Here is a 27,951-nt window from a genome sequence, read left to right on the forward strand (position 1 = left end):
TCATGGACTGAACCACATTTTGTAGACACTGGTTTCCAGATTGTCCCCGAAAGAGTTTATTCATCTCCTTATTTTGTTTGCTGTAACAGAAACCATGGGGAAAGTATCCTTCAGTCACTGCCTCTGTGCGCCACCTGTTCGCTTTTTATTTGGAGTGGTAGCTTGAGATTAAAATGGTGCAACAGCTATTCATTTCCTTTGCTACATGAATGGAAGATTTTGCATTTGCTGAACAAATTACATTCGTGCAGATTGCAGTCAGCATTTTTGTTTGTTGCCAGTGTCTGGCCACCATTTGGAAGATGCTGCAATGAAAACTTGTTCCATTGAAGAGTGACTACTTCCATTTTTTGATTTTAGAATGCGTCTGTTGTAGACATCTGTGCCATGGTATGTATGTATTCAAAGGATTGCTTTAATTTTGCTGACTCTTTCACAGGATGTTAAGAATATCTTAGGATGCCTACTGCACAAATCCCTCATAATGGTCTTTCTTCCTTAGCCCATAGTAGAACGTTACAAGCAGTAGTTTTTGAGATTTTCTGACCATGCAAGGGAACCTTTCAGAATCCCAGTTGTAAGGGCCTCTATGTTTTCATAAGGGAAATTCAGAATTTCTTTTAATCACTCTGGACCCATCATCAGACCTTGCTTGCGGAGCTGTGTCCTGAGGGATGAAAGCCCAGGACCTAGGAATCAAGTTAAACTTCAGCTGCATAAATGTTTGGAAAAAAAAATAGAATGGCATTAATGAATGTCTTCAAGTTTCTGAGCCATCTTTAGACTTCAGGCCCTCTGCTTGTAATCACAGACTGTTCAGCACAAAACAGTTCATATTTAGCCTTAGTACTGCAGGTGGCTTCTAGTAATTTAAAGGAAAAAAATAAGTCAAATGCAATCAGAGGTGTTTTAAATAAGTGAAGAAATAGATAAGCACTTAGTCAAATAAGGTCTGGAAGGAATAGCAGAAGCTTTAAGCAACTGTTCAGATGAGCTGATAAAATTGCAGGAGGTTAAAATAAAGGAAGACTGGCTTAGGCTTCTCATGGAGAATTGTTTCAAACAGTAGTAGATTTAGAACGCAGAACAGAGAGAGAAAACCTGAAATTTTCGGTTGTACAAGAAAAATTGATAGGAATAGATTGGATTAGTTTAAATAAAGTACAAATAAGCAACTGGACTTCATATTCCACAGCAGGATTTGTTAATTGAAATGCCACATTTTGCCATGAAAATGAAACCAAGACCTATACTAGTAAAGATTAAGTCACAGTAGAAAGGACTGGTTTTAAGAAATTGTGGCAGAAGAGTAAAGTATTATTAATTAGGGACTTGGTGTTCATGGAAGATTATTATTCACTGTGCACCAAGAAGTTTATCCCTACAGTCAGAGAATGTTGAGGGGATAGGTGCGAGATTCAAATTGCTATATCCACCTGTCTTCAGAATATTTTTTTTTATCTGAGGAGTAAAGAGTTTCTTGAATGCAGAACAGACGGAGGAAATGGGGGGGGGGGTTACTTAGCAAACTAGCGAGTTGGAGGGGATTGTGCTAATCATTCATCTGATAGTGGCACAGCCCATTCACAAAATTTGCAAGTAAAATCTTTTGTAGTGGTCCAAAGGAAAATCAGTGAGTGACAGAAAAAACAAGCATAGAAACAGACTAGAAAACAAAACAGAGTACCTTTAACCTTGAACCATAGACTGGTGTTGGGTGGTCAGTGTGATGAAGAAAAAACTTGTGCTGCGGGCAGTAATGTTAAGTACTGTGTTCTACAGCTTTTGTAACTAGATATTTAGGGGTTCTAATGTGACAGCAAGCAACTTGAGTGTGTATACATCCATATAATAATTTAGAAACAGCAAAGTGGTGCAGTGGAAGTGAGCTGGGCCCATTAACCAGAGGTCAGTGGATCAAAACCATCCACTGCTATGAAAAGGGGTAGAAAGATTTTAGACTTGTGCTGTGACACTTGCATTAAGTACTGAGTTCTATATCTGGTCTGCTTAGTTAGGTAAGGATTCTACTCTCACTGCTGGCATCTGGTGTTTGTGTGTGTGTGTGTGTGTGTGTGTGTGTGTGTGTGTGTGTGTGTGTGTGTGTGTGTGTATAGTCAGAAGAGCATAACTGTGTATCCTACTTTCAGCAAGTCAGTGCCATGGAGTGCAAATATTTTAGCTTGGGGACTGGCGTAATAGTTTAGGTGTTTACTTCACAGTCAGGAAGTACATGGTTCAATTTTCACTAAAGGAAACTGGCTAGGCTTAAAACACTCCACAAGGGCAGCTAGCTTAGTACTTACCTATGATGAAAAATATTTGATAAGACTTTGTGGGTAGGTTTGGCATAGTGGTTAAGGTCTTCATGTCACAAATGCAAGTTAGTTTGATTCTGACCTCGGGTAACTGGCTAGGTTTAAAATGGCCCTTCAGGACAGTTAGCCTAGTATTCACATATGAACCTATAAGAGGAAGAGGGCCAGCAAGAATATGAAAGTAGGAAATAAATGGATGAATCATAAAGTGACATTTCCATAAGATTAATTTTGGACATGAGAACTGTGCTTAAAAGGTGGAGAGGAAGGAAGGGACTAGAAGTGTATAGACTCTTAACTAGTGTGAGGATTCTAAAGTATAATTACCACGTTGTCATTAAAGTTCAGAAGGGTAATGAAGAACCTGAGATGTAACTGTAAGTAAAAAGGGTTCTTTTTTTCTTAGTAATATGTGTACATTAAATTTGAATTCAGCTGCATGTACTGTAGTTTTGTGTGCAGCATGAAGAGAGAGATACTGTGTGTGTGTGTGTGTGTGTGTGTGTGTGTGTGTGTGTGTGTGTGTGTGTGTGTGTGTGTGTAGGGGTCGGGTCTTATCAGTAACTGCTGTTAATGTCAAAAAAATTAGAAATGTAATTTTTTTTGTGTTTGTATTGAGTGTAATGTAGCTATATTTAATTGTCACAAGATAAAGACTTGGATATAAGCAGTATAAAGTTGTGATCATAAGCTGGTAGGGGGAAGCAGTTGAAGTAAACGGGTCATATCTATGTATTAAGTCATGGTGGTTCCCTTGGTTCTGTGCATAATGGTGAAAAGTATATATTAAAATCGCATAAATGGATAGTTCCCTAGTGTTTGATATGAGATATGCCACTCAAAGTTTAGCTGGCCTTTTTTATCTACAAAATGATCTCTACAAAGGCAGACATGCACTCCATCTCTTGGCACATGCAGTTAATCAGAAAATGACTGAACCGTGAACTATGAGGCATCTGTATTAGGAAACACTAAAATTGTTACTTAAAAGTGACAGGTAGCTCAGTGACAATAAATTAAGATGTTAAGTTGTCAATCTCGCCTTCATTCTTGCTTGATGGGTTCGGAGCCGATCCTCGGCTCCGACTCGGCACTTGCTAAGCTCGAGAGTCACTTTTACCAGCTCGAGGCAGCCCCATATCCCATGATGCAAGGCGGTAAGTACCCAGATCTCGTTTGCCGCTTATGAGGTCCTCCTTTTACCAGCTCCTGGTAAGTGATTTGCTACTTTGCTATTTTAGCCCCTTTTAACTAAAAAACCCTTTATTGTTAAATTTATTTTAATTTTAAACATTTTCTGACAGAAAATTTCCTGTCTCTTCTTATTTTTTTAGTCAGACTTTTTCCCATCCCATCCCCCCCCTGTTAGGGTGTGTGTGTGTGTTTTCTAGTTATACCTTTTGGTATATTTAATTTAATTTCTTTGACTGGTGTGTGTGTCTGTGTTTGCACCATGTCTAAAGAAAGGGTCTCAGGCTTTAAGAAGTGTGACTCGTGCTGTCAGAAAATGTCTCTGACAGACGGTCACACTTCTTGCCTGTATTGCCTGGGGCCTCTTCACCTGCAGGACTCCTGTGCTATTTGTCATTCTTTCAGCCAGAGAGTCCTGCAGGAAAGAAGAAATAAGTTGATTTTGAGGGGCCTTCTTAAGCCGGAGGGCTCTCCGGCTAATTCGGCTCCATCCAAGACCGCTAAGTCTTCCAAGGCCCAGGCTTCTGTGTCCAAGCCTGCGGCCTCGGCTCCGACTCGTTCTGAGTCGAGATCGGCTCCGGCTGGAGCCGATTCTGGCTTAACTAAGCCTTTGGCACCGATGGCTATCGGTGCCGATTCTGGTTCGACCACTTCGGTGTCGGCTCTGATCGGTTCCGACCACCATGTGGCTCAGGCATCGGTGTCGGCTCTGATCGGCTCCGACACCGTTACTTTTGTGGCTGTATCGGCTCCGGCTGGAGCCGATGCATCGAGGCTACCTGTCGGCTCCGATAAGTTGTCGGCTCCGACAGGTTCAGTAGTTTCATCGGTTCCGATGGCTCCTTCCAGGAAGAGGTCTAGGTCTCCTTCCTTGGAGCCGATACTTTCGGCTCCGGCTTCACCTCTCCTCTCGGAACGGAGCCATCGGAGCCGATCTTCAAGGTCATCCAGGCTTTTCTGACCATGATTTAGAGAGAGTGGTCAGTAGATTACTTAAGTCACAGGCACTGGCCCAAATGTTACATAGTCCGTCTCAACAGACGACTATTGGTCCACACCCCATTGCAGTTCCTCCTTCAACTCTACCCCAGAGCTTGGAGTTGGAGTCTTCGGGAATGGTTACTGCTACGGCTGAGGGAGAGATACCCCCTTCTGTTCCTTCAGCCTCTACTCTTATCTCCTCTTCGAGACCTTCCTTAGAGGGATTCGGTGGCTGGGCTTCCATGGTCTCCTCCGAGGGGGTGAGTGGCATCGGACCCTTGTCCGAACCCGCTCTTCCCCTTGGAGCCTCGGCCTTGGTGAGCTCGGCTCCGACATCTGCCTCGGAGACTTCCCTTTCGGTGGTCCCTGGAGTTCCTAGCTCTTCGGAATGGGTTCTCTCGGACCTTCCTGGGAGGGGAGCATTCGAGGTGATGAAGAGTGTGCTGGCCACTGGTGTCAGCCAGCAGTCTGTTCCCTTAGCTCCTCCCTCTGTAGTGCATGTTGACATCTCTGCCACTTCTCTTGCTACAGGACCCAGAGATCCTCCGCCTCAGGTTTCCCCATTGGGAATATCCCCCTCTTCCGAGGATTCTCCTGATGTTTCGGGAGATCCTCCTAGAAAGAGGACTTGTAAGAGGAAACATATAGACTCCCCCGAGTCTATCACTTCAGATACTGACTTAGATGAGTCAGAGGGATCCCCAAGATCCCCCTCTGAGGATGTCTCCTTCTCAGACATCCTAGAACTCCTTAGACAGAGGGGAAACTGGCCCACCAATAATCCCTCTGAGGATGAGTCAGTATACCTAGAGGCGTTTGGATCTCGGCCCTCCACCTCCTGGGTGTCTCCGCCTTTCGACCCCTTATGCAAGTTATTGCCCGAAAGGCGTGGGCTGCTCCTGACTCTGTAGAGCCAGTCCCTAGGAGGCCTTCAAAATTTATTACTGCCCCGTGTGATAAGCAATTCCTCACTTAGGGTGTCCCCGCTGATGCCATGGTGGTGGCTGCTGCCACCAAGAAGGAACTTGCAGATCCTTCTGTACCCGTCCATCCTCCTAATAAGGACTCTAGGACCATGGATAGGTACGGTAAGCGGATGTTTTCCTCAGCGACCTTTGCTATGCGTTCGCTGAATTACCTATGTCACTTCACCAGACTCCAAAGGGATATCCTTAAGGAGCTAGGTGATGTTGTACAGGATCCTACAGCTGCAGGAGCTCAGGAAAAAATTGCTTTGCAGCTAGGAACCCTTAATTCCATTGCAAACTCCTCCATGCGGCTAATATCATATGCTGCTGATGGAGAGTAGGGGCGCAGGTACAGGTGTGGCCCTTAGACGCCAAGCCTGGATGCGGCTATGTGACTTTGCAGATCCCTTTAAGGCGTCCTTCACAAATTCTCCCTTTGATGGGTCAGCTTTGTTTGGCCCTCAAGTGAAGGAAACTTTGACCAGGTGTGAGCAGGACGGCAAGACTCTTTCTGCGTGGGAGTCCGCTTTTTCCACCCCTTCTAGACCTTACCCCAAAGGACAGAAAGGTGGCAAAATGTGGTTCCATAAATCCCAAGGAGTCACGCCGATTCACGTGGTCAGTTTACCCCTAGAGGCAGAGGGGTAACAACAACAGGCCGCTCTAGAGGCAGAGGGGGTCCAAAAAACCAGGGAAACAGAGTCTGACGAGCCCTTTCAGCTTCCCTGAGATGTTGCCCGGCTGTCCATCCTTGGAGGCAGTCGGGGGAAGACTATCGCTGTACCCAGAAGCCTGGCGTTCCCTCACTCAAGACAGATGGGTGCAGTCGATCATATCCGAGGGTTACAAAATTCCTTTCGAGGAAAGTCCTTTCTGTCACTCAAATTCCCTTCCAGATGTACCACCCGGTCTAAGGGAAATTGCAGAGTTAGAAGTCTTAAAACTTCTGCAAAAAAGAGCCATTCAGCCAGTTACGACAGATCATTCAGAGCCCGGAATCTACTCAAGGTTCTTTTTGGTCCCCAAAAAGACGGGAGACTGGAGACCAATATTGGATCTCAGCAGACTCAACAAGTCTGTGAGGAAGACAAGATTCAATGGTCACTCTTCAGTCAATTCTGCCCTTCTTACAGAAGGACAACTGGATGTGCTCAATAGATCTTCAGGATGCGTACTATCACATCAAAATTCACAGACGCTCCAGGAGATTTCTCCGCCGGCTGGGGTCCAGTCATTTCCAGTTCAGAGCCCTGCCCTTTGGTCTCACTACAGCCCCCAGAGTGTTCACCAAATGCATGGCAGTGGTCACGGCTCACCTGAGACGCCAAGGATTCCAGGTGTTTCCGTATCTCGACGACTGGCTCCTTTCAGCCACCACCAGGCATCAGCTTATTCAAGCCAGGGATTACACAATAAAGCTTTGTACTCTGTTGGGCATCTCGATAAACTTCGAAAAGTCATCCTTATCGCCCTGCCAGTCTATTACTTTCATAGGCAAACTTAAACACTGTTCGGATGTCAGCTACCCTTACAGATCAAAGAGTTTCAGACATTCAAAGTCATGTCAGGATCATTCTAGCCAACAAGAAAGTACAGGCCAGAATGGTTCTAAAAGTATTAGGCCTCATGGCTGCGGCCATTACTCTTCTTCCCCTGGCTCGCTTCTACATGCGCCTTCTTCAGTGGATGCTGTTCACACAATGGTCGTACCAACAACTTCCAATGCGTCACCAGATTCTGGTGACACAGACTTGCAAAGATCATCTTGCTTGGTGGATCACATCTCCCAGGTTCACCAAGGCAGACACTTTGTACCCCCATCCCCGGTAGCCACTGTCACCACGGATGCCTCCCTGATCGGGTGGGGGGGTCATTATCAGGGCAGGATGGTTCATGGGACGTGGCAGCCGCTCAATACCACCTGCACATAAATGTCCTGGAGATGAGAGCAGTGCTTTTAACGCTGCAAGCCCTCAACGACTTTCTTCCCGTAGGGACAATTGCAGTCCACACAGACAACATGTCTGTAGTTTGGTATATCAACAAACAGGGCGGAACCAAGTCCTACCCCTTGTGTCGAGAAGCGCTCAGACTATGGCAATGGGCAATCTCCTCTCATCGGTTTCTGGTAGCAACGCATATCCCTGGGAAAACCAACATTGTAGCGGACAGATTGAGCAGAGCTATTCTCATGCCTCACGAGTGGTCTCTCAAGCAATCTATAGCGGAAGAGATTTTTCTGGAATGGGGTCGTCCATGTTGCGATCTTTTTGCTACTCCCCAAAACAGCAAATGCCCAGACTTCTTCTCTCTCTTCCCTCTTCCAGGTCACCCCCCCCAGAGACGCTCTGACCCAGGATTGGCCCCAGGGACTTCTTTATGCCTTTCCTCCATTTCCTCTGATCCCTCAAGTTATCCAGAAGGCAACCGTTTTGAGAGCCAAATTGATTCTCATTGCCCCTTACTGGCCTCGACAAGTTTGGTTCCCGTTCCTCCATCGTCACCTTTTGGTGCAGCCGTGGCATCTGGACCCAGTGCCAGATCTTCTGATTCACCAATCCGGTCAGCTGCACCGGTCTATCCCTTCTCTCAACCTCACAGCATGGTTGCTCCACTTCCTTCCTTAGCCAGGCTTCCTTTGATCTCTAACCCAGTTAGAGACATCATAGTAGCTTCTTTAAAATCCTCTACCAGGAGGATTTATGCAAGCAAATGGAAACGTTTCTCTTATTGGGCTAAGGCCAAGAGTATTGATCCTTTCACTGCCCCTGTTCAGGCAGTCCTGGACTTCTTAGCAGAGATTTTTCATGCAGGCTCCTCTTCTTCCACAGTCAGAGTTCAATTGGCTGCTATCTCGAACTTTCATGTCGGGATCGCAGATCACAATATTATGTCCCATAGGCTCTGCAGGGCCTTCTTGAAAGGAATTTTCCTGCTAAAGCCTCCAATCAGGAATCCTCCTCCTCAGTGGGATCTAAATTTAGTGCTGACATCCTTGATTCTTCCCCCCTTCGAGCCAGCTGTTTCTTGTTCCCTGAAATTTCTTTCTTGGAAGACTTTATTCCTAGTGGCTATTACATCGGCCAGGAGGGTGTCTGAACTTCATGCTCTATCGGTTCGACCCCCCTATTTGGTTTTTCACAAAGACAGAGTATCATTGAGAACTAATCCGACCTTTTTGCCTAAGGTCGCCTCAAAGACCAATTTGAATCAATCCATTGATCTCCCTGTATTTTTCCCAACTTATTCAGACAGAGCCGAACAAAAACTACATTATCTTGATGTCCACCGTCAACTCAGATATTATTTGGACAGAACAAAAAAATTTAGGAAATCTGATCAACTTTTTGTTTCCTATGCGGATAATAAGAAAGGCCTTCCTGTTTCTAAAGTGACCTTATCTAGATGGCTTTCTTCGGTCATCTCTGAAATTTATCTGCTCAGGGGAAAACAGCTGTGCTCAAAACCTAAAGCACATTCAACTAGGAGCTTAGCTACTTCTACAGCCTTTCAAGCTAGACTTCCTTTAGACACTATTTGTGCAGCGGCCACTTGGGCCACTCCTCATACTTTTGTTTCCCATTACAAATTGGACTTGGCCTCCAGGGACAGAGCCAGTTTTGGCTCTACAGTCCTCAAGAGTCTGTTCCATTGAGCCACCCAGGATAGAGGTGCTAGGGACGCGGTCCCATCAAGCAAGAATGAAGGCGAGATTGACAACTTAACATTAAGAAGTTATGTACCTACCATAACGTTCCATGTTAGTTGTCTTCTCGCCTTCTTTCTTGCGACCCTCCCTCCTTCCCCCAGGCCTGGACAGACCTTTCTATAAGAAATTATTATGCTGAAGACCATTCAGACCTGGTCCTTCTTCCATTCTGTAAGTTTTCTTTCTTCCTTTTGGAAGTGTTTTTATGCTTGGTGCTATTGCCCTTTGTCATCGAACGAGATCTGGGTACTTACCGCCTTGCATCATGGGATATGGGGCTGCCTCGAGCTGGTAAAAGTGACTCTCGAGCTTAGCAAGTGCCAAGTCGGAGCCGAGGATCGGCTCCGAACCCATCAAGCAAGAAAGAAGGCGAGAGAAGACAACTAACATGGAACGTTATGGTAGGTACATAACTTCTTATTCTGCTACATTGAAGGGAATACAAACAGATGCATTTCTAATAGTAACAACCAGTTCAGTGTACATCATAACAATGCAAAATCTGTTCAGTTAATTGTAGCCAGGGCACTTTTTCTTTACATTAAAAATCAGTTACTTGAGAGTATGCAAGTTTGTTTGTTTTTTTTTTTTTTTTTTTTATGCATCTGAAAAGGGAATTGAGATGGAACAAGAAAGGATGGTGTGGGTACAGGATGTAGCACAGGCTCTGACGTGCTTTCAGAATGATTAAACTTAACTTTGGAATGGGTGAAGCCTGTGTGCATAGCTGCCTGTCTGGGGCATCTGTCCATATATGGAGGGTACATTTCCTATATAGTTGTGTGTGCTTGCTTTGGAATCAATTGTTGCCTATTTTTGTCCAACTCGGCCATGGATTGTCAGATCAGATTGGTTCTGACTTCAGCAGCAGTTCTGAAGCTTTCTTGGTTCCAGGGCTCTGTTACTTTCCTTACCCATAATTCTGCTCTCTCCACCTTAGTACCACAGATCTCATTTGCTGCCAGGAGATTTTGGTAGTATCTATGAGGGCTCTTCAATAATCAGTATCCTTTGTGCGATATTTGCTATTCTTAAATACTCCTCCCTTTACCGAGAGATTTCTCTCTTCAGTTTCTTAAAATTAGCATTAGATTTTTGATAAAATAAGCAGTTGGGCTTATAGGTGGCTAGGTAGTAGAGTTTTACATTATTGTTTGTTTTTCATATTGTAAATGTTAGTTATAGATATTTGTATAGTGTGTGTGTTTTCTATTTCATCTCTTAGTCATATATTTAGTAGTGTGCATATGTTAGCAAATTTTTGGGGAGTAGTAGTGATAGTCTCTGAGGAGAGTATGTCAGACAGCCTGGGGTTTAAAAAGTGTTCCAAATGTGGACTGATGCCCCCCAAGGATCCACATACTTTGTGTGTGTATTGTTAGAGCATGGCCCTTCTCAGTACACATTATCAAGCTTGTGCCTACGTCAATTCTAGGACATTCGGACTATGAGGGAGAAGTTCACAGCCAAGGGCCTTCTCCCTCCATAGACAGGGTCTACAATTCATACAGCTTTTACTTCCTCTGCTGCCTCTTCTCCAGCCAACAAAATGGATAAGAAACCCAAAAACAAGCTAGAAGAGAGAGAGAGAGTGAAAATAGGGAAAAGATGAAGGAAAAGGAAAATGATAAATCAGAACCAAAAAGGTCAAGGAAACATTGCCCAGGTCAGAAAAATTCTTGATGGTCAGAGCAAACAGTTTTCTGGGGTCTGTACCTCGCCTACTTGGTCCCAGTTCTCTCCAGATCCAGCGAGTCTAACATTGCATTCTTCCATTCTCCAGGAGCAGAAGTAATCGAGACCTTCACTGGTTTCTTCTACCCAGTCATCCAGAAGCCTAACTGAACAAAACTTTGATGGGATGATGAGAAATATCCTTAGAATGCATATCCAGCTTTGAAGTCTTTCTGTACTGACCCATGGAAACATTGGACCAGCTACTCTTCCTTCCCTAGTTCTGATCTGCCCTTTGAACCCCCCCATTGTCTTGTATCCAACCTGCCCCAGGGCACGTTTGTCAAAGCCAACAGTCCAAATTACTTAGACTCCAGTAGCATCCCTTCCTCTTTTGACTTCAGTATGTTCTGATTTGGAAAAGATTCTGGGACAAAGCTTCAGGGCTGGGGTTTGAAGGGATTTGTCAACAATGAAGTTGCTAGACCCATCTCTTCCCCTCATGGCCTCATCACTCGATAGCTCTCTCAGAGATCAACTTTGGGGTAGAGACCCATTGGCTCCAAGGTGTCTGTTCTGTTTGTGGATAAGAGGAAGCCTACAGAGCCAGTGGCCACTTCGGCCTTTGAGGCTTTTGAAGGGTGCCTTTCAGTGCCAAGGAACAGATTCCCAGAAACTTGACGGGATATTGGGAGCACCAAAGGAAGGGAAACATTGAAACATAAGTCCACCAATGCATGTGATGATGGTAGCAGGCACTAAAAAGGGACTGTCAGAGAAAAGTTCTTGCTCCATCTCACTAACTGTGTCTAGGGCTGTGGACTGTTTTGGGAAACAGATGTATGCTTCTGCGACTTTCGCACTAAGTGCTGATTTATTTAGCCCATCTTACTAGATTTCAGAGAAATCTGTCCAAAGATCTTTCCAGGTCTGTATCTGCTAACCTGCATGAAGATGTAGTAGACTTCCAGCTTTATATCCTTTGGTCTACTTCCGGTATAACCATGCAACTGCTTTCTAATGCAGCTGATGGCACAGCTAGGGAAGCAGGCATCAGCATGTACTGGCATGCCTGGATGCATTTCTGTGATTTTGCAGAATGCTCTGATGTCCTTCGTCAGTCCCCCCTTTGATGGCTTCTGTCTGTTTTGACCAAAAGTATAAGAAACAATAACCAAGAGTCAGCAAGATGGTAAGACTCTCTCTGAAGTGGGAATCCATTTCACCACCCCTCCAAGAACCTTTACTGGAAATCAAAGGGCTGGAAAGTAAATGTGGTTCCATAATTCACTGAGTTCTTACCATGACAGCCATGGGTATAGACCTTCTCATGGCAGAGGAGGAGGCAGTTACAATGGACGTTGCACTAGAGACATAGGCGGACTGCACAACCAGGGCTTTCACAGTCCCTTTACAGAGAAACCGACCCCCTGGAAGGGTTGCCTGACTGCTGCACTTTGGAAGCAGATTCTTGGTTGCTAAACATAATTTCTAGTGACAATTCAGTTCCCTTTTCCCTTCCTCCAGTAAAGAAGAAAGTTCCCAGTGTTCCACCCAGTCATTGAGATCTTGCAGCAGCAGAAGTTTCCAAGTTGCTACAATAGAGAGTCATCCAGCCGGTCTCCAGAGAGCAGTCCGGAGTCTACTTGAGGTTCTTTTTAATACCAAAGAAAACAGGAAACCACAGACCCCTTTTCGACCGGAGTCATTTCCGTCAGTATGTGAAACCAACTAAATTCTGGATGGTCACAATTCAGTCCATTTTGCCTCAGCTGAGAAAAGGCTATTAGATGTGCACCATAGATCTCCAGGATGCATACTTTCATGTAAAGATAAATGTTCCAGGAGATTCCACAGTTTTCAGCTGGGAACCAATCATCATCAATTAGGAGTCCTGCCATTCAGCCTCACCACAAGCCCCTAGGGTGTTTACCGAGGTAATGGCAGTGGTAGTAGCACATCTTCGCCTGTTAAGGATCCATGTTTTCCCATATATTGACAGATGACTCCCAACCACAACCTCCAACTCCCTGCTGTTGAATCATCTGGATCTTCTGCTACGTCTTATGTAACATCTAGGGATCACAGTCAGCCTATCCAAAAGTTATCTTACTGTGACTCACCAAATACAATTCATCAGATGTCACCTGGAGTCAATTTTACAGATCACAAAAGTTCCCCACTCCAGTGTTCTGTGTGCACCTCGCAGCCCCCCCAGTACTCCATCACCCTTCCCCAGCAAGACTAATTCCTCAAGGTTCCACTAGCCCGATTTCATATGAGAGAGCTTCAGCGGACTGTAGTGGTGCAGCAGTCTCAAAACATTCATCTGCTAGAGACAAAAATCCTTCTCACTCATATCTACAAACAGCAACTCTCCTGGTGGATAAAATCCCCTTAAGCTACTGAAGGGCAGTGGTGAAGCAGTTTGCATTGTCACCTTAAAGCAAGAGGTTCTCCTGTTCGATTCTTGACCAAGGTGCCTTCTGTGAGGAGTTTCCATGTCACCTTAAAGCAAGAGGTTCTCCAGTTCGATTCTCGAACAAGGTGCTTTCTGTGCGGAGTCTCCATGTCCTCCCTGCGTTTGTGTGCGTTTCCTCCGGGTACTCCGGTTTTCTCCCACATTACAAAGACATGCATCAGGAGCGTTTCTTCCTGGGCCACTGCCTAAAATTGGCTCATTCCAGGTTGGACTTTCCCAGTAACAAATGTTAAATAAATAAATCCATGTGGATCCGCCTGTGGTTGTAGTAGCCAGGCTCTCTGGGGGGGGGGTGGGGGTGGCATTTCGAAGGGAAGATAGTCCAAGGTATTTGGCCACACACAGGTCAATATTCACATCAGTGTCTTGAAGATGAGGGCAGTCGTCCTAGCATTGCAGGCATTCCAGGATGTCCTCCCCAAAGGTATGATTTCTGTACAATCAGACAACATGCCAGCAGTCTGGTATATCAGCAAACTGGGAGAAGCTCTCTGCTATCCCCTATATCAGTGGCTCCGAAACTTTGCAAGCTGGAGGACCCCTTTTATAAAGGAAATATTTTGGTGGACCTCCATAGGTGGTGATACACATACGTTGCATTTGAATCACACCCCCCACCCCCACCCCCGGCATGCAGCCATTTCAGTGTCCTGTTATTTGGCTAGATCTCCCAATTTGCTATAAACACTGTTAAAAATTCTCAGTATGCATACTGTTTTCTAATTTACTTCTACAATGATTACAGATCTTTTTATTTAATTTAAATTTTGCATTTCATATTTATAGCACAATCACTGATAGATATTTGCTAAATCTAAACAAACCAATATAGTCTCATAATGAAAACAGAGTTAGCATTAAAACTTCTCTGCCTTTGAAACTCACATTCACTGAAACAGCATTGAAACCCACATTCAAAGAAAATACATCTGGCCAGTGGTGGATTGTTTACCTTTGGGCTGTTTTGAAAGCATAGGTCCCTTGTGAACATTTTTAGGACCATCTCAAAGTTCTTTGATTCACCTTCTTGACTGTATAATTAAATTTTAATACACAATAATTAAGTTGTATCCCTTGTATAATACAGCACTACTTGGTAGTACATGTTTTAAATGTATAGTTTTGACATTTTTCCAGTAAGAGATTAAACAAAACATATGAACCAATAATGACAAAACTGCCCAATTCAGAACATTTCAACTATAAAATGCCACTCAAACGTCTGTCATTACAGTCCACCAATATCAGTCAATATGCACAATCTCTGTAGAATAAGTCATCTGAATATTTCTATATTAAAGAGATCTGTAACTAATGAAAAGGTTGCTGCTAGCAAGCAACTTTTTTTCAGTGTTTCTTCTACCAATTCAGTACCTGCTGCCCTGGAAAAATAAATTGCCTACATATGCTATATTATTTATTATTTATTTTACATTTGTTGACCGGGCTAGTCTAGCTGGACATATGTCCATTTTCAGTAGAGGCCCGGGGAGAAAAGCTCCAAAATACAGGCAGTAAGCAACCATTTACAATTAAAAAAGAGACAATAGCAAGCAAAAATACAGAATGGTGCAATGGTAAGCATGAGTAAGACAAAAGAGGAAAAAAAGAAAAACAGAAACAGACTAGTCAACCCAAGACCATAATTAACAAATATAAATGAAACAGCTGGTTAAAAACAGAGATTTCAGGTATGCAGGATAGAAAGTAAGAGTAATAAAAATAGCCGATTAGGAAGCCCCTAAATGGCCTAAAATGAAGAAGAAAGAAAGAATAGGTAAAATTTATAGAGGATTCAAAATAAGGAAGTAGCTGGTATCAGTAAGTGTGGCATTTAGAGGCAACAATCAGGGGAGAGTGAGTGAAGTAGGAGTAAGGGGGAAGTGTTTTCAGTCAGGATTAGCACAGGGACATAGCCAGTGGGTTTTTAGGTGCTCTTGGATATGTTTTTTAAAAAGGGATGTGGAGTCTAGGTTAGTTATTTCTTGAGGGAGTTGGTTCCAGATTTTCCCGACAGAATTTGAAAATAATGAGTCACCAGCTTTATTGTAAGATTTAGTCGAGGCTACTAGTAGTTTGTTAGCAGAACGGAGTGTGGCTAGGTTTTTATAAGGGGTAATCAGTTTTGTCAGGCTAGGGGTAGCATCTGGGTAGTAAAGGGACTTATGAATGATAGTTAGTTGTTGATAGAGTAAGTGGCTATTAAGTTCTAACCAATCAAGTTGCCTGAGGTTAAGACAGTGGTGAGTTCTGAAGGGCGTAGCCGTAATGAATCTAGTTATACTGTTGTAACAGGAAGAGAGTTTGGTAATGTTATTTTTTGATAAGTTAGTATATATGGCAGAGGCATAGAAAAGAGTGGAGATCAGGTGGGTTTGGGCAATGGTTTTTCTAGCTGCTGGGGTTAGAAAGGGTTTAATTCTGTAAAGAGTACCTATTTTTTTGTTAACTGATTTGATGGTGTTGTCAGTATGGTGATCAAAATTAAGACGGTTATCAATAGTAATACCTAATAGGCGAGTGGGCATGTCTGGGTTAATACAGGTGGCATTATTGGAGGAGATAGAGAAGAAAGGTGTGGAAGATTTGAGAGTGGGAGAAAAGAGAAGAAGTTTTGTTTTCTTGGGATTTAGAAGGAGGGAATGTTCCATAAACCAATTTTCAACTTTATGGAATACTGTTTGAGTTAGGGACTGGAGTGAGGAAACATTATTAGCAGCACAGATTAAAGTTGAGTCATCGGCATATTGAACGCAGATGGCTTGGGGAATGTTTACGTGTAGGTCATTAATAAATAGAGAAAAAAGCAAGGGACCTAAGATTGAGCCTTGTGGAACACCTATGTTTACTGGTAGTAAGGAAGATAGGTTATTATCCCATAGTACTGCTTGTTGCCTGTGTTGGAGATAGCTCCTAAACCATTGAAGTGCTTGAGAGCTCAGACAATAGAGATTTAGTTTGTCAAGAAGTATGTTATGGTTAACCATGTCAAAGGCTTTTGACAGGTCTAGGAATAGTGCAGAGGAGAGGAGATTATTGTTCTTATTATTATTAATAATGTCAGTAAAGGAAAGGAGGGCAGTTGTAGTGCTGTGGGAAGGTCTAAAACCATGTTGACAATTGGCTAGAAGTCTGTTTTGTAGAAGGTAGTTGAGAAATTGTTTGTGTATGCATCTTTCCATAATCTTTGATAAAGGGGAGAGTAAGGCAATAGGGCGAAAGTTTGAGAACTCAGTTGAGGAGCCCCCTTTATGTAGGGGAATTATATGAGATATTTTCCATATGGTGGGGATTTTTCCTTCAGAGATAGTTCTATTAATAAGTATGGAAATAGGGTAGGCTATAGCTTCTGCAGCAATTTGTAGGTATTCAGATGGGAGTTGGTCAGCAGATGGAGTGCAAGGTTTAAGTTTCTTGAGAAGCTTATAGATAAGAGATGTGGCTACAGGTTGAATGTGAAAGGTGTTAGAGGAGGTATTAGAAGTATTAGGTAAGGTAGGAGTAGATGTGGCTAATGAATTAGCTAGGGTTTGAATAACTTCTGTAAAATAGTTGTTGAAGGCATCTGGGATCAGAGTGGAGTTGCTAAGGTTAAAGCCAGAAGGTGTGGGGGTAGTTGTATTTCCTGGATTAAGAAGTTTGTTAATGCCTGACCAAAATCTTTGAGGGGTTTGTTGACTAGTTTGTTGTAGGTGAAGATAAAATTCCTTTTTGTCTGTGAGAGTATCTTTCTTAGTGGCATTTCTTAATTGTTTAAAGAGGAGGTGATCTAAAGGACATTTAGTAGCTCTCCATTTAGCCCAAATTTTATTTCTAAGGATCATTTTGTTCTTAGTTTGTTTTGTTAGCCAAGGTGCCGTTTTGGATCTTATCCTAGTAGTGCGAATGGGAGCATGAAAGTCAAGGATCTGTAGAAAACTGGTATTAAAGTAGGTCACAGCTTCATTAAGTTCAAGGTGAGTTAGTGGAGACCAGTTACATGCTTTTAGTTCTGCGAGGAACCGTTCAGGATGGAAGAATTTGTTTGAGCGAGATGTCTTGAGTTTATGGGTAGTTGGGGACATGCAATATTTGTCTAACAATATATGTGAGCATATGATCGCTAATATTATCAGGGAGTGTTCCTGGAGTGTAGATGTTAGGATGGTTATTAATAAGGATCCAGTCTAGAGTTGTTTCTTTTTTATTAGGTTTATGAATTCTAGTTGGAGTGGTCATTAATTGTGAGAACCCATAGAGATTTATATGGCTAGTAGGGTGCTGGGATGAACAGGTTAACCAGTCAATGTTGACGTCACCAAGTATTATGGTTTCTTGGGGTAGTTGGTTTGAAAGTGAATTAAGTAATTCTTCAAGAATATGAGTATTCTTTCCAGAGGGAAGGTACAAACAAATTATATATATTGATTTGTTGTTGTTAATTAGCAGTTTGATGGATAAAATTTCGGCTTTGGAGTCTAGAGATGGTATATTAAAGCCAGGAGGGGTGATTTCTTGGTCTTTAGTAGAGGGTTTTAGCCAAGTTTCTGTGAGACATAGAATATCAAATGAGTGCAAGTCTAGGAGGGAATGGAGGTGGTGAGTTTTATTATTTAAGCTCCTAATGTTAAGGTGAGCTATTAGAAGGGAGTTGCCTGAATTAGTACAAGATGGAGGTATTGTAGTAGACATATTACTTGGACTTACATTAATGTTGGTATTAGGGCCAGGGTTGGGATGAATGTCTCCATGTAGGAGGAGGTTCCTCTGTGAAGAAAGTTGGGATTTAAGGATCTTGGGTATGTTATATGGGTACCTTTTGTTTAAGTAGTATGAAGTATGAGATGATCTGTGGTATCTTGGTAGTAAAAAGTTAGAGGAACAGGTTATGTTACTATGATTGAGGGTATTCTGAGAAGAGGTAGGTAAAGTTTGTTGGAGGTGAAGGTTTTGTTCATATAGAGTAATCTTTTCAAGGAAGGTGAGGTAATAAGGTATGGATAGGAAGGTTATAGTAGAGGTGAAGAGTAGGATATGTATGAAAAAAGCTTTGAGTGTAGGAGGCATGGTAATGAGTGAATAAAGGGTGGATATAGCTAGTGTGATAATGTAAGTCAAAGTACCAGTTGTAGAGAGCCAACCTATGGAGAGAGGCTAAGAGGGAGGAAGGAAAATAGTGGAATAGAATTAGTAAAGTGGAAGAGGATTGGTAGGGAGAGATAGGGGGAGTGTCTAGTGAGGTATAAGTGGAGGACCCCTGGGGGTGGGTGGGAATTGGGGGTAGGGAGAGGAGCAAAGCGGGGCAGACACAAGTAAGGTGAGAGCAGTGGGAGAGAGACAATCAGTAAGGTAGAAGACCAGGGCAGGAGACAGAGGAGCAGTAATAAGGGTGAGATTATGCAGGGGTTAAGGGAGTAGTATAAAGAGAGGAGAGAAAATGAAGTGAAACCAGTACAGGGAGAAAAAGATAGGGTGGACTAGTCAGGGAGAAGGTGGTGAAGGGGAGTAGGGAGAGGACTGTGGAGCAGACAATATAGACAGGACTCTAAAGGATAGTAGAAGGGGATATATAGTGATGGTCAGACCGGCAGGCAGAAACAATAGAGAAATGAGGTAGGGAGAGAGACTAGGTTGTCTACAGGGGAAAGAAGACGACAGACCCCTATTTGTCTAAGGTTTAGGGTAACCTTGGGAGGAGAATACAGGAGTTGGGAAAAGGGGAAGGGCAGATAATGGAATAGGGAACAGTTATAAGGCTAATGTAAGAAAGGGAAGGATCAACAGGAACACGGAGATGGACTATAGTAAGGGGTAGGAGAGCAGATGGAGGGGTTATGGCTGCTGATGGCTGCTGACAGTCAGGCGGTGGTGTAATACATCTACACAAAGTAATGTATTAATAAAACAATAATGCTTTTGGAGAGATCAAAAGCACTGAGACATACAAAGCAGATTACTGTGGCTTTTGTCCAGGGAGGTAACCCAGGTGGATACTACCCCAGGCAGTTTTGGAGGGTGGATAAGGAAGGTCTTAGGATTCCAATAGGTCACTTCAGTCTTTCAGAAATGTGAGAAAAAGCCTTAAACCAGCTGGTAAGAAAAAATAAATAAAATGAAAATAGATGAGCAGTATACTAAAACAATGACTGTAGTTTAGGCCGGTAAAAATGCTCGTAAAACACTATAAACATTAACACTCTTAACACATTGTAGGTGTGACAAAATAACATAGGCTCAATCAAGCCAGAAAACAGTCAAACATTTCAGCATACGCACCAGCGTAATCACAGTATAGTGTTAGGAAATAAAAGTTACAAACTGCCATTCAGTTAGAAATCACAATTCACGGGCTTATAACACAAATAGTAGCTATTACAGAGAACAGGTACACATTGCAAAATAATGACCTTCCCCAAAACAAACTCTGAGGCCTCGCATGCAGGTTCCAAGATGGAGACGATGAAAGTTTCAGTGGGAAAACCTACACTCAGAGAGAAACCGCTATCCCAAAGTAAAAGACAGAAGTAGCTGCAGGGGGAAAAAAAAGCTAATCCTGAGAGTTATAGCGAAAATAGCTGGCGCTTTGGGCAAGGTTAAAACAAAATATGGTAACTAATCATACATATTAATAGAGGGACAGAATTGCTATAAAAAGCCGATATTCCCCTAAGAACAGCTCAGCGCTTGATAGGCAAGTAAAGCTATCCTTTATTGGAGTGCCGGATATACGACAATACAAAAGTTATAAAAACAAAACCTTTAAACCACTGTGAACAGCACGGCAGTAAAGATTAAGCAAGGCGACATATTTGGGCAGCTGGTACAGCATAGAGGCTCGATATAGTACGCACTAACTACCAGCAGACATTTAACTAAGGGATATACAACAATGGGGGCTCTAACACTTTATAAGTCTCCACAGAGACAAGGATGGAGTTAAATAGCGTCAGCACTAAACAGGGAGTAAATTATACTTCACAAACCTAAGCAAGCATGGAAATGGCTGAGTAACAAATGCCTAGCCTAGTCGCATCAACAGTTAGGTTGCAACGAATAAGGCAGCAAGGAGATACAATCTAGAGTAGTGCAGCAACAAACTCCGAACAAATAGTAACTTCCCACAACATAACACAACGCTAATCTAAACACTAGAGAGACCTAGGTAATACTACAATAAAAGAAACTCATAACAGTACATTAGAGAGAAAACATAAAACATATTATCTGGAGCTACGATACACACCACTGCTCCGTCAGCATCCACGCGCAGAGGGGGAAAAAAAAAGATGGCGCCTCAAGGGAACTACCCCTATTTACAATTTCCTGGCCGGAAGTGGAGAGCTAGGGGGAGGGTAATGTGCCCAAAGAAAAACCAAGAGGAGAACGAAAACTAAGCGACAGTGGGAGGTACCAAGGAAAAGAGAGTAACACAGGCAAGTGGCGTGCCACAAGTAGAGATGGGGAAAAGTGAGTCGAGATGAGGGAAAAATTGCAGCGTAGTGTGGAATAAGTTAAGTTAAGTTAGGAAGAGAGGAAGGAAAAAAGAAAACATAAACCCATTATAATGAGGGCAGAGTACAGAAAAGAGCGATAGATAAGATAGTAGGGGAGGAGGCAAGAGGAGAGATGTAAAAGTAAGAGTGGAGAGGAGGGAAATTAGCAGGTACAGAATAGAGTGAAATAGAAGGACTGAGTTGAATTAAAAAGAATAATAAAGCGTAAAATAGAATAGAATAGCCCAGGACATACAAGTAAGGTGAGAGCAGTGGGAGAGAGACAATCAGTAAGGTAGAAGACCAGGGCAGGAGACAGAGGAGCAGTAATAAGGGTGAGATTATGCAGGGGTTAAGGGAGTAGTATAAAGAGAGGAGAGAAAATGAAGTGAAACCAGTGCAGGGAGAAAAAGATAGGGTGGACTAGTCAGGGAGAAGGTGGTGAAGGGGAGTAGGGAGAGGACTGTGGAGCAGACAATATAGACAGGACTCTAAAGGATAGTAGAAGGGGATATATAGTGATGGGCAGACCTGCAGGCAGAAACAATAGAGAAATGAGGTAGGGAGAGAGACTAGGTTGTCTACAGGGGAAAGAAGACGACAGACCCCTATTTGTCTAAGGTTTAGGGTAACCTTGGGAGGAGAATACAGGAGTTGGGAAAAGGGGAAGGGCAGATAATGGAATAGGGAACAGTTATAAGGCTAATGTAAGAAAGGGAAGGATCAACAGGAACACGGAGATGGACTATAGTAAGGGGTAGGAGAGCAGATGGAGGGGTTATGGCTGCTGATGGCTGCTGACAGTCAGGCGGTGGTGTAATACATCTACACAAAGTAATGTATTAATAAAACAATAATGCTTTTGGAGAGATCAAAAACACTGAGACATACAAAGCAGATTACTGTGGCTTTTGTCCAGGGAGGTAACCCAGGTGGATACTACCCCAGGCAGGTTTTGGAGGGTGGATAAGGAAGGTCTTAGGATTCCAATAGGTCACTTCAGTCTTTCAGAAATGTGAGAAAAAGCCTTAAACCAGCACTGCTCCGTCAGCATCCACGCACAGAGGGGGAAAAAATGGTAAGCTGGTAATATTGCATGGATGGCAAACTGAAAACAGGTTCATAGTTAGTAGACATGTCATCCAAAACATATTCAGGACTTCCGTACCCCACCCCCTAAAAATGCAGCACAGTATTAGCAATCCATCAATATGCAGTGGGAGTAGAACCGACAGCCTTCTACATTAAAATCCAAGAATGCTACTAACACTGCTTTAAAATTCTCTACCACAATATTGATACCATTTGCTAACTAAACAAAGCAGTTGCACATTGTATGCAAACTTAGCATAAGCAGCAGTAAACTTTTCTTCCCTTGACCCTCACAATTCCTTGAAAATGCACTTGAAATTAAATTAATTGAAATACGCGCCTGTCATAATGGGGAGACAGAGGGCCAAAACCAAGGACACATTTTAATTATTGCTCTTATAAACTTAGAAAGCTAATAGAGCAACAAGTTTTGCATTAGTACAAATTTTCTGAAAGCTGTGAAGTCTAAAGCTCAAATGTCTGCCTTTATTTTCTGACTTCATTCCTCAATGATTTGCCAGGGATTTTCTAGCAAAACACAATTTTATTAGAAACTGACTGAAAATATGAGGCAAAAACCTGGACAGCTGAAGGGTATGCTGCCTACCTCTTATACACACACCCCTACCTGCCTCCCTCTTATATACACACACACACATACACACACATAACCACACACACATACACACCTGCCTCCCTCCCTTTTACAAATGTGTATACACACACACCTGCTTCCCTCCCTCCCTCTTACACAGATACATACACACACACACTATCTTACCTGCCTCCCTCCCTCTTACACACACACGCACACACCGTCCTGCCTCCTCCCTCTTAGAAACATGCATACACGCACACCTTCCTGCTTCCTCCCTCTTACAAACATGCACACACTCCCTAACCCTTTCTGTGTCCCTCCCTCTTACACACACACACACACACACACACCCCTACCTGTCTCCTTCCCTCTTACACAGACACACAAACCCCTACCTACCTCCCTCCCTCTTGTACACAGACACAGGCACACACATCTGCATGCCTGCCTCCCTCCCTCCCTATTACACACAGACACACACACACACACACACACACACACACAGACACCCACACACACACACACACACACACAGACACCCACACACACAGACACCCCCACACATACACACAGACACCCCCCCCCACACAGACACATACACACAGACACCCCACCCACACACAGACACCCACACACAGACACCCACACACAGGCACTCACACACACTGACACACACACACAGACAGTCACACACACACACACACACACACACACACACACACACACACACACACACACGCACACAGTCACGCACACAGTCACGCACACAGTCACGCACACAGTCACGCACACAGTCACGCACACAGTCACGCACACAGTCACGCACACACACGCACACACACGCACACACACGCACACACACGCACACACAGTCGCACACGCACACACAGTCGCACACGCACACACACACACACACACACACACACACACACACACACACACACACACACACACACACACACACAGTCACAGGCGCACACACACACACACACACACACATCTACCTACCTGCCTCCCTCCCTTTTGCGCACAAACACACACACACAAAATACCTCTCAACCTTTTCAGTCCGAGAAATAATGGACAAAGCCTGTTATAATGGGGGAACAAAGGGCCAGAACTATTTTCTGACTTCAATCCTCAATGATTTGCCAGAGATTTGCCAGGAAAAACACCATTTTATGAGAAACAGACCAAATAAGGCAAAAATCTGGACATTCTGTGAAAATGTGGACAATTGGCAGCTACACTACTCAGGCACCGCTTCTTATTCAAGTCTTGATAAAACAAACAAACAAAAAAAAAAACCTTCAAGCTCTGTCAACAAGATTGTTCGGATCAATCGTCAGCTCTGCATTCATTTTTATTTGCTGGCAAAAGGGAGAGAAAGCATACCCATACCTGTACACATGCAGCAACCAACATAAATACAGGACCTGTCTTACTTGGAGGGAACAGAACAGTTGTTTAAATTTCCCTCCAAGTTCTAACTGCTGGCAGAAAACACAGGGCAGTTGAGCAGCTGCTCAGCATCAGCGACAAACATGAAAGTTTATCTTTCTTTTCCTCCTCCTCTAAAAATGGCAAGGTACTGCTTAGCCATGAAGGCAGAAATTAAGCTGCTCAGCCGCAAACAGGGAAGTTTCTTATCTTTTTTTTTAACTAAATTGTGGATGAGCAGCACAACTTTTCTTTCTCCATTTATAGGGTCTTTTTGTAGATGATGCCTGAAATCCAAATGGGTGCAAGTGAGCTTGTGGACCCCTTGAATTTAGTGTACGGACCCCAGTTTCAGAAACACTGCCCTATATCGGGAGGCCATGAGAGTTTGTCAGTAGGTGATGTCTTATTTTCTGATTGCAACACTTGTACCAGGACATCTAGTATACTAGTGGACAAATTGAGCAGAATTATCTTAATGTGTCATGAGTGGGCCCCCAGTCCAACAATGACCACCATGATTTTTTGTTGCTGAAGCAAGCCTTGCTACGATCTCTCTGCATCCTACCTGAACAAAAATGCAGCAGTAACTTTCCTCTGATCACTCTGCAGGGATAGTCACCGAGGGATACTGTAGTCCACATTTGGCCCCTAGGTCTCTGCTATGCCTTTGCCATTAGTGAATAAAGTCATACAGAAAGCAAGAATGTGCAAGGCCAGAGTGAACTTCATTGGTGCTGACAAATGTATTCTCCCTTTGTGTCCTCTACTAGTACATCCACAATGGATGTTTGATCACCATCAAAACCTATTAACACACCCGTCCTAACCAGAGATCCATGAAATTAACTGGTTCTTCCAATTCTAACCTTAGCCAATTATGCCAGGCCCCCAGTTTACATTAAGATCATATGTTCTCAAAAAGAATCCACTAAAGAGAGATCAACCATAGCAAATGGAAGAGCTTTTCCATTTGGCCAAGTCAAAAGGTTTTAGAACCCTTCTCTACTCCTATATTAGAATTCTTGTAGGAACTTTTGTGAAGTGACTTCCACTATCAAAGTGCAAATGACTGCTACCTGAGGTTTCCACATAGGGCAGAATGACAACTGTATAACTTCCATAAGAGTCTCTAAAGCTTTTTTGAAGGGAACTTTTACTTTTCTCCTTCAATCACCTATCAGAGATCCAGTCCACCCCTGGAATATTGCTGTCATGCTACAGGTATTAACTCAACCATCCTTTGAACCAGCAGCATCAGCTGATTTGAAGTGTGTCTGTTGGTACCCTCTGGTGGCTGTCACATCAGCCAGATGGATTTCAGAGATGCAAGTGCTTTCCTGCAAGCTTCGCTAGCTGGTATTTTATAAAGGCATAGTTTTCTTGAGAACTGTCTCCTTCCCTCCTAAGGTGCCATGCAAGACTAGCCTAAATCAGTCAATAAATCTACCAGTCTTTTTCCCCAAATACAAAGGTGAATACATTTATTTATTTATTTTATTTTATTTTACATTTGTTGACCGGGCTAGTCTAGCTGGATTAATGTCCATTTTCAGTAGAGGCCTGGGGAGAAAAGCTCCACAGTAAGACATAATTTTACAAACATAGTTGTACAGAGGGTGTATTTAAAGACAGACTGTAGTACATAACATTTTCATAAAAGTCTAAAACTACTAGTAGCATCAACAGGAAAAAGTACATTAGATTCTTCTTTTAAACATCCACCCATCATAGTGGTATTGAGAATCCAAGATTAAAAGAGAAGTAAAGAAACAGTAAGAGAATATCTTGTTATAGCTAGCAGGAGAAAGGAAAAGGCATGGAACAAACAAGGATTAATCAGGGTTAGAACAAGGGCAGAGCCACTGGGAATAAAGCCATGATTTTATATGCTTCTTGAAAGTAGGTAAAGAGGTAATAGACATAAGTTCACTTGGAAGTTTGTTCCAGATGGGTGCAGTCCAGTTGGAGAACAGACTATCCCCAGCTTTGTTGTTGGATTTGTTGGAGGCAGCTAGTAGTTTGGTAGCAGAGCGTAGGGAAGAGATGTTTTTATATGGGGTAATAAGGGAACAGAGTATAGTGATATTAGTGGGCTGATGAAAGATTTTGTGGGTAATGGTCAGTTGCAGAAGTCGATATGATTTTGTAATTCTAGCCAGCCTAGCTGTTTGAGATTAGAGCAATGGTGGAGTACGAAATGGGGCTCCTGTTGCAAATCTGGCTATGTTATGGTAAGCTGTTGCTAGTTTGTTGAGGTTACTTTTAGTTAGGTTTGTATAGATTGGAGAGGCATAGAATAGGGTAGAGAGTAGGTGGGTTTGTGCTAAAGTACTTCTGGCTGAGGGAGTGAGGAAGGGTTTAAGTCTGTAGAGAGATCCAAGTTTTCTATTGATTGATTTGATAGTTAAGTTAATATGGGAATCAAAGTTGAGGTTGTGGTCTATTGTGACACCAAGAAGTTTGGTCGTAGGATCAGGGGATATTATGGTGCCATTGTTAGAGGATATATTGAAGGAGAGAGAGGATGACTTGTGTGATGGAGCGAATAGTAATAGTTTAGTTTACATTTTACATATGCTGGATGGTCATCGTCAACTTAGGTTCTGTCTTCATAGGACCAAGCAATTCAGAAAGTCTGATCAATTGCTTGTTGCCTTCTCAAAGCCTAAATTAGGCAAAGCAGTTTGCTAAGGTTACTCTTTCCATATCGTTATCAGATTGCATTTATTTTGTATACAACAAAAAGTACTTGTCTCTACAATCTAAACCTAAGGCTCATTCCACAAGGGCAGTGGCCATGTCAGCAGCCTTTTCATTCAGACTACCTATTGATAAACTTTGTGCTGCATCTGCTTGGGCAGTAGCTCACACTTTTGTATCTCACTACAAACTGGATGCACAGTCCATATCACATTCTTCTTTTGGTGCCACCATTCTCAGGAATGGGACTTCTTTGAATACCACCCAGGTGTAGTAGCTTTGAAATCTGTCCCACCATTGAATCAGATGAAAATAGTCAACACTGGATTCGAAAGTTATGCTTATACCATAAAGAAAGATCCATGTTTGATTTTCGTCTGGTTCAATTTCCCTCTCTCCTACTGTTCCAAATTGACACAAACAGGCATCTGGTGCCCGGATAGCTTCCATGTACACCCTGTCTTTGAGCAGTTATAATTAACTGCCTTCCGATCCTTTTTTTTTTTTTTTTCAATAATAATTCTTTATTTTATTTTTTCCAAACAACTAATACAGTACTACCAACTACTTACAATATGTACATGAATGCTTCCAACAGTTACATAGAATCATTATACATACCTATACACTTCTAAAAAAAAAAAATAATGAAAAAAAAAGAACTAGTAACCATATAAGACTTATCTCAATAAAATTCAACAGTTATTCAGTTTTTCCCAGAGAATAGTGGAATGGAACTTTAAGCTAATACAATGTTAAAGATTTGTTCCCATATTTTTGTATTGTTTACATTTTTCTTATGATCACTAATTAGAAATTTATGTGCTAGAATATGTTTGGTGGCTACTATCTTGAAATTTTGCCATGATGTCTGTAAAGGGTTCAACCAATTGGAAGCTATATATAACTTCATCAACAAAAAATATTGACTAGTATAATTCTTTGGGTTCTTTCCAAGTTGGGTGGTGGAATATGTAAAATCGTAAATTCCCAGGAGAGTGTGGAATGTTGATATCCCATTTTTGTAGTTGAAGTTTCAAGGAATTCCAGAGTTTGAAAATACATTTACAACTCCAAAACATATGTAGGAGGTCGGCTGTTTGATCTATACAATATGGGCATTTTGGTGAGTTCTTTGAGTTAAATTTGTGTAGAGTGAGACGCATTAATACGCGTTATTAAATATCATCAATTGGGTAAATAATAGCTTCTGAAGGGACACAGATTTTATGGTTAAGTGAATTGCTTTTAGTATTTTACTTTCTTCAATTGTCAACAATTTCTCTCTCCAGTATTTGGAAATTAATATTTGATTATTATATT

General features: G+C 42.7%; 1 protein-coding gene across 1 annotated transcript in view; it reads left to right on the forward strand.

Annotated features, from left to right (window-relative positions):
- The window catches only part of STAG1 (stromal antigen 1), a 2,620,144-nt gene that overhangs the window by 2,125,428 nt on the left and 466,765 nt on the right, over positions 1 to 27,951 (forward strand). The window lies entirely within an intron of this gene.

This window comes from Protopterus annectens, chromosome 4.part1 (genome assembly GCF_019279795.1).
Source record: "Protopterus annectens isolate FY-2018-M chromosome 4.part1, PAN1.0, whole genome shotgun sequence".
Taxonomy (NCBI): domain Eukaryota; kingdom Metazoa; phylum Chordata; order Ceratodontiformes; family Protopteridae; genus Protopterus; species Protopterus annectens.